General features: G+C 41.1%; 1 protein-coding gene across 2 annotated transcripts in view; it reads left to right on the top strand.

Moving 5' to 3' along the window:
- Positions 1-7834, top strand: part of LOC116056319 (cyclic nucleotide-gated cation channel beta-1-like) — a 31498-nt gene that overhangs the window by 601 nt on the left and 23063 nt on the right. The window lies entirely within an intron of this gene.

Genomic DNA, 7834 nt, shown 5'->3' with positions numbered 1-7834 from the left:
AAGATAGGATTTTTAAAACCTATTCCATTACAGATTGATGAATAAATGCAAATAAATTAAGTAATGTATGTAGAATACTTAGGATTACTTTTAGACAACCATTTTACCATTTTAGACTAAACATGCTTGGTCGGGACGATGTTTGGCGTCACTTTTGACGCAGTCAGGTTTAGGAAAAGATAGTGGGTGGGTTTATAAAAGGTACGTTTACGTGACACGCGGGACAAGAACGGGACAGTTGGGTTTAGATAAAGAAGAACGGGACAGTTGGGTTTAGGTAAAGAAGAACAGGACAGTTGGGTTTAGGTAACAAAGAATGGGACAGTTGGGTTTAGATAAAGAAGAACGGGAAAGTTGGGTTTAGATAAAGAAGAACGGGACAGTTGGGTTTAGATAAAGAAGAACAGGACAGTTGGGTTTAGGAATAGAAGAACGGGACTGTTGGGTTTAGAAAAAAAAGAAGAACGGGACAGTTGGGTTTAGGTAAAGAAGTACGGGACAGTTGGGTTTAGGTAAAGAAGAACGGGACAGTTGGCTTTAGAAAAAAAAGAAAAACGGGACAGTTGGGTTTAGGTAAAGAAGAACGGGACAGTTGGGTTTAGAAAAAAAAGAAGAACGGGACAGTTGGGTTTAGGTAAAGAAGAACGGGACAGTTGGGTTTAGGAAAAGAAGAACAGGACGGTTGGGTTTAGGTAAAAAAGAACGGGACCGTTGGGTTTAGGTAAAGAAGAACGGGACGGTTGGGTTTAGGAAAAGAAGAACGGGACGGTTGGGTTTAGGAAAAGAAGAACTGGACAGTTGGGTTTAGGAAAATAAGAACGGGGCAGTTGGGTTTAGGTAAATAAGAACGGGACAGTTGGGTTTAGGTATACAAGAACGGGACAGTTGGGTTTAGGAAAAGAAGAACAGGACAGTTGGATTTAGGAAAAGAAGAATGGGACAGTTGGGTTTAGGAAAAGAAGAACGGGACTGTTGGGTTTAGCAAAAGAAGAACGGGACAGTTGGGTTTAGGAAAAGAAGAATGGGACAGTTGGGTTTAGCAAAAGAAGAACGGGACAGTTGGGTTTAGGAAAAGAAGAATGGGACAGTTGGGTTTAGGAAAAGAAGAACGGGACGGTTGGGTTTAGGAAAAGAAGAACGGGACTGTAGGGTTTAGCAAAAGAACGGGACAGTTGGGTTTAGGAAAAGAAGAACGGGACAGTTGGGTTTAGGAAAAGAAGAACGGGACTGTAGGGTTTAGGTAACGTGACACACGGGACATGATCCCCTGTCTCCGGAGTGAAAGTCCTGTGTTGTTTGACCCATCCACCCCTCCAACCAACCTCCCTATGCGGAATTTCAGGCTTTCATACTACTCGCTACCGTTGTCTCTCTTAATACTACTCTTTACTTACTTTGCATAGTTGCTGCTCTGCCAGGTGCATTCTACACATGCTGAAGGGTGATTTTTGCGTTGTATCTGACGCCGACATCCACTGCCCTAGCGTCCGTATTTTACGAGTTCGGAGTCGGTAACGGGTTGGAAACGGTCCCAGTTTGGTTAGGGGTAGGCACCAAAACTAGAGTTAAGTTGATAAAAAGATGGAGGTTTGGGTTAAAATCAGATGTTCACATCCTGAAGGTTACCACGTGACGCAAAATGTGACATAGCTTCATTTGTTCCGCAAAGTTAAAAAAACAAACTCACTGTTTACTTTTATTTTCCAACAGGACATGAACTTGGTCTCCTGGGTATGCTGGCTGTGCTTCTCCTCTGCCATTGTTATGTGGCAGACTGTGAATGCACAAATCTGTTTATGGTAAACGTGCCTCATATGCATTTTAGAGCAACTACAAAAAACTTAAAGGGTACTCGTTAAGCGTAAACCTCCTCTGATCTGATTCGGAAAGGTCCAAAATGTAACGTGTTACTTCTTGGCCCATGCTACACCCTTCCACCAAGTTTCATGGAAGTCAGGCCAGAAGTTTTTCATTAATCCTGCAGACAGACAGACAGACAGACAGACAGACAAACCAAACGGAAAACATTACCTACTTGGCGGATTTAAAAAAGGAAATACCTTCTCTATTTTTAAAGACAGTAACTGTATTCAGAATACAACCAATTTAAACTAATGGAATACAGTTATTGGATTTTAAATACCTAATCCAACCCTGTTTACAGCCAAGTGTCAACAACATGCTAAATACTCTACTAGCCTACTTATTAACTGGTTAACTGGTTGATTGCCTAACTGGTTATCATGCTGGAAGATTCTGTGACTAGCCAACTTGCTAACTCACTAATTTGACAAAATGGATAATTATTAACTACCTAGTCTCGCTTTCCCAGACCTTCCTCCACAGCGTTGCGGAGGAAGGTCTGACTAGTTCACACAGCATTCCTGGATAGGAGAAAAACATGCTCTGGTTTATTGGCATTTCTTTAAACCAATCACAATCGCTCAGCACCGGACGGAGCCACGGTGCCTCTGCTGAATAGTCTCAGGAAGGAACTTGTTTTGGTGGAACATGTGTACGTTCAAAAGTAGTTTTAGTTGTGCAACAGAAAACTCAGATTGGACCGATAGTCTAGCTAGCTGTCTGGATTTACCCTGCAGAGATCTGAGGAGCAGTTAACCATAGTCCTCAGAAATCCACCGGAGGTTAGAACGCCTACACAAAGAAAGAGGAAAGGAACGGACATCTGGCCGAAATGAGGGACATCTGGTGGAATTTCCGGCGGCAACAGAGCAATCCTGGAATTGCTGTGCATATAGACTATTAGAATTACTATAGAAGTTGTGTACACTATATATTTGGCGTTCAAGTGGTTAAGTCGTGAGAACACCTAGGCAACTTCAATGTTAACGTTACTGTTAGAAGCAACCGAGGCTAACAATTAAGCACAAGTCCTCCAAACCATTGGTTGTTTATAACTACCATCTAATAGGACCCATGGGAGCGTTATATCCAGAGAGAGTTTCATGTCTGGTATCTTTCTAAAAAAGAGTCCTTTGTCAAGTCTGGCTTCTGTTGGAGGTAAAAAATACGTTAACATTGTTTTTGTCGCCAGGAGTTTCCTCTGCAAGTGGAAGAGTTTTCATGTGTTAACAAACATAACAGATGAAATAATGCAGAAAGAGTCCAGCTGAGCAGAGCCAAACACTCAGTGCTGCGTTATTATGGATCCCACGGAACTCTTAGGCAAGTCCCGCCCTATGAAGCAGCCCGATTGGTTGGGGTTAGGCATTGACCTTGAGTAGTTAAGGTTAGGATAGCCGGTCTATAGGTCTATAGCTGGTCAGGGGATAGGACCTGAACTAATCGGGTTCCGTTAAAGAAGAACGGGACAGTTGGGTTTAGGTAAAGTAGAACGGGACTGTTGGGTTTAGCAAAAGAAGAACGGGACTGTTGGGTTTAGCAAAAGCAGAACGGGACAGTTGGGTTTGACCCATCCACCCCCCCAACCAACCTCCCTATGCGGAACAAATCGGGTTCCGTTACCTTGCGTAAGCATGGACGCCTGGCCAATAGTAGTGTGTGAATGCTATTGAAGGGGCGAGTATTGCCTAGAAGTTGCGTGGGTTGCATAATTACACCTCGGAGGTTCATACTGAACATTGAGCAGGTTTCTGACAGCCTGGATGTTTTAAATTCTTTTAGTAAAGATGCCGACTGAAACCAAAAGCTCAAACCAACACAAGTATGTTCCTCAGAGAAAAGTGTTTGCTGGAGCTGCAGCCTTTAGTCTTGCAGGGATACCAAAGGGGAAATAAGTTCTGAAAACCATACGTTTATTACGTTTATTCCTACCTTTTAATACTGAGTGTTTTCTGTCCAGTGAATGTAACGGTCACAGTTTTAAACGCGTCTTTAATGTTGTGAATGTTTTTTTGTTGTTGCAGATATCTTAGTTACAGCACGATTAAGCTGGCAAAGCAGTTTTTGTGTTCATATGTGATGTATTTATTCAGTTGGGAAATCCCACAATCTCTCCAAAGCTAACGTTAGCTTAATTGACTGGTTGAGTAACGTTAAACAGGGACAGGAAATCGTCTCTGTTGCTTGAAGTTCACGGACAAATAGTAGCCAAATATATCCATAAAAAAAAAAAAAAATTCCCAGCAGATATCTTAGTCACAACATTGAGCTAGCAAAGCAGTTTTGTGTTTATATGTACGATTGGGAAATCCCACGATCTCTACAAAGCTAACGTTATCTTAAGTTGGCTGACTAAACAGGGAGGGACTAGAAATCCTCTCTGTTGCTATTTTTATTTTGAGAGCACATATTGCCTTACAACATGAATACAGTTTGATTATAACCTTTATTTTGTTGGTAACCGTTGCATAATCACAATATTACCTACTAGCCGCACCACTGTTGTGCCAATAATGACGTTAAATCAAACCCTCTCCTTGTGTAATGTTGCCTGAATAAATAAACTTTAGCACAGTGACACGGCTGTTTTATGCTGCCCGACCTCCTGTGGCGGATTGGGGTCAGGATCAGTCAGTGCTAATTGAGGCTGACACTCAGCCAGACATGATCCACACCATTAGGCACAGTACAGAGAGAAGCGGGTCAGTAAACTCAATAGAGAGAGTGCTAATGATTAATGTTTGTCAAGAACTTGTGACTCTATTGGAGCCTCACAGGATTTTAATTAAAAGTTTCCAAAGACACAAATGCTCACCTAAGACATTGCGTGTAATATTCATATATATGTTATATTTTCATTTGATGGATCGGTGCAGCCATAAATAACATGGAGACTGGTGTTGGAGCATTTCATTTGGTGGCAATAAAAGTTGCAAATCAATTCAGCAGGCCTCCATCCATACAAGGACTGTCGTTTGTTCCTCCCCTCTAATATGACTCACAGGAGCATTTTCTGTCCTCATAGCTCCGGTTCTTCCGTAAAATTAAAAATAACTCGCCTCTTACTTTTATTTTCAAACGGGACATGAACTTGGTCTCCTGGGTATGATGGCAGTGCTTTTCCTCTGCCATTGTCACATGGTAGATGTACTGCGCACGCACAAATTGTTGTAAATATTTTTTTTTTTAAATCTGTTTATGGTAAACTGCCACATTTGACTTTTAGAGCAACTAGAACAAACCTTAAGGGCTCTCGTTCAGTGCAAACCTCCTCTGTTCTGATTAGGATATGCTCCAAAATGTAATGGGTTCCTTCTTAGCCCATGCTTCACCCTTCCACCAAGTTTCATGGAAATCGGGCCAGAAGTTTTTCTTTAATGCTGCCCTATCCCAAACCCTAACCCTAACCCTTCCGTCCTCATATCGTAACCAGAGAACCTAACGGTCGCGGTTTTAAACACGTCGTTAATGTTGTGAAACGGTTGCAATTTGGTTAGGTTTAAGCACCAAAACTACTTAGTTAAGTTTAGAAAAATATGGTGGTTTGGGGTTAAAATCATCTTCACATTTTATTTTATTTTTTTATTTAACCTTTATTCATACTTTGCAGTCACGTGATTACCATGGATACCTGGCGGGTAAGAAACGCCGAGAGAATAGCAACAAACAGTGGCCAGCTACGGGAATTGTAGCCTTGCAGATTTCCAAAACTACAATCAATCAACTATTTAGACCATATGTCACCAAATGTTAAAATTACTCGGAACTTGTGATCCATACACAGCACCCGCTGATGTTTTCATTGCTTTGAAGCTGGCAAAGTCTCTACCAGACTTGTAGTTTGGAGATATTTACATTTATCTTATAGAGAATCCGTCACCTTAAACCACACAAAAAATTAAAGCCTACAAAAGTACGGATAGCTATCTTTTTTTCAAGAGTGGATGGGTTAACAACGCTGTCGTATGGGAGGTGAAAAACAGGAATAAGTGAGTGTTACTAGTTAGCTAGCTACCCGCTAACATTTGCTAATGTTTGCTAATCTGTTCCGTCGTGTGATGAAGTCTTCATCTAAATATGTACACCCTGCCGACGCTAAAATGTCTCAGTTTACACCAACCACTATGAAATTGTCCGGTTTATCAGCGATTACATAGCCGACATGGTCTTATTATAGCCCGACCATTAACTAAACCCATGTAGAAAGACTAATAAAGCGTCCAGCGTATGATTTGAACAATGTGTGTGTGTGTGTGTGTGTGTGTGTCAGTCAATCGTATTGGTCTGCGTCTGCGTAATCTGTGTAGCCAGCATTACAAAGTATATTTGTAAACATTATTGCAATGCCTCTTCTTATCTGTCTCGTTTTAACCAGTCCCTCCAGGATTTCGCGGCCTTTTTTGAGATTGTTGCGGCCCAAAATGCCTGATTTTGTTTGAGCTTTTGTAAAAAATTTCGATAAAAGTTGCGATGTCTTTTGTATGTTTGTGGACTGACGAGAGGAACCGCACGACCATTCCCACCTTAAAGACGCTACTCGTCACACGGGCCAATTTTGCTGACACCTGTGCGCAATTTCACAGTAGGCTTTCAGCCAACAAATTGATTCTTGAGCAAATTCACTCCTAACAAATATCCAGAATGAATGTTTCCAATAGGGAAGCTAGCTGCTCTATCAAATGAGATTACATTTATGTGTGTGTGTTGTTGGTTAGAATAACACTGGTAACACTTTACGGGAAGGGTACATGAATTATCATGGATTCATGCATGAATTAATTGATGTATGTATTATTATGCATTATGTAATTAATGATTTATGTGTTACTGCATTCCTTAATATCCCATGAATCATCAGGAATTGACATGTCATTCGTGACCTCATACATGAACAACACAACTAAAGCATTAGGTGCACTGGCACATAAGTATGAATTATGATTTATTAAGCATGATCATGATTATTTATTTTTCTGAAAAAAAAATGTGGTCATCACTGCACAAATTCTGATTTGAACACAACTTGTGCTTAATGATGTAGCCACCTTACCTAATGCTTTAGTTGATGTTGTTCAAACATGAGGTCATGAATGAGAGGCTATGAACTCATGTCAATTCCTGATGATTCATAACATATAAAGGAATGAAGTAATGCACAAATCATGAATTAATTCATGCATGAATTCATAATTCATGTACCCTTACCGTAAAGTGTTACCATAACTTTAGTTCAAGCCTGTGGCAGCAGTTCCAAATAGTTCGTTTATGCAATGAAAAATACCTTTTCACAAAGTTTTTCACAAGTTCAGTGGGTGCATTTTCCAAAAGAATGCTTTAAATAATAATAATTAAAGTTGGTCCCACACAAACTATTTTTTCTGTGGTACTATGTTTGTGATTTTTTTAATATAGACTTTATCTAACTAAAACCTTTTTTTCTATGTTAGGTACATAATTCCTACAGCTTGAATGAACCGCCTCTGACAACTTACTGTGGAAAAGGAGGGACTGGTTCGATTTGGCCACTGCACCTGTATGGCCAGGTTAGGCGAAGTGTGCTCACATGAGGGGCCATTCTGTACACATTGCAGGCAGCTGTCAACAAACTGCGCGGCACTACTTCCACTGATGAGGCCTGTACATGGAATGAGCCTAGTATAGCAGCCAGTAAAAAAATAGTGTGCAGAGGGGAGCCAGATAGTTTTTTCTAAGGCCCAGAGAAAGAGCAGCAGATGGGTGTGGTGTTGGTTTCAGATGGGGCATAGAACATGAGGGAAGGGCCATGGAGGAGTACTCCAAGATCATGAACGAACACCACACCAACCTCAATGTCAGGAGGGCAGGGCTGGTCATCAATACCCATGGTTAGGGGCATCTCCAGATGGCTTGTTAATGTGTGACTGCCATGGGATGGGTATGTTAGAAGTGAAGGCATCAAGTAGTCTTGAGAACAGCAGTTTAGTTGAATGAA

Source organism: Sander lucioperca, chromosome 3 (assembly GCF_008315115.2).
Source record: "Sander lucioperca isolate FBNREF2018 chromosome 3, SLUC_FBN_1.2, whole genome shotgun sequence".
Lineage (NCBI taxonomy): Eukaryota > Metazoa > Chordata > Actinopteri > Perciformes > Percidae > Sander > Sander lucioperca.
The sequence above is the reverse complement of the archived record's forward strand: the minus strand, read 5'-3'. Positions and strand labels throughout refer to the sequence as shown.